This window comes from Charadrius vociferus, unplaced genomic scaffold (genome assembly GCF_000708025.1).
Source record: "Charadrius vociferus isolate BGI_N301 unplaced genomic scaffold, ASM70802v2 scaffold760, whole genome shotgun sequence".
Taxonomy (NCBI): domain Eukaryota; kingdom Metazoa; phylum Chordata; class Aves; order Charadriiformes; family Charadriidae; genus Charadrius; species Charadrius vociferus.
Genome location: NW_009647322.1, coordinates 969,421 through 969,646, shown reverse-complemented (window position 1 = coordinate 969,646; position 226 = coordinate 969,421).

Genomic DNA, 226 nt, shown 5'->3' with positions numbered 1-226 from the left:
CCCCCCCCTTTCCTTTTTTCCTCCCTTCCTCCATCCCCATCCCTCCTCCCCTTTTCTCCTTTTGCGCCCAAATTTGGGAGGGAGGAATTTGCTGCAGGAATTAAAGCAGCCTTCAAATATGCGGGAGAGGAGCGGGTGGGACTGAAATCACGGCGCCGAGGGGAGGAGGAGGAGGAGGAGGACGGGGAGGAAGGGGGCGCGTGTGCGGCAGGGGGCCGGAGGCACG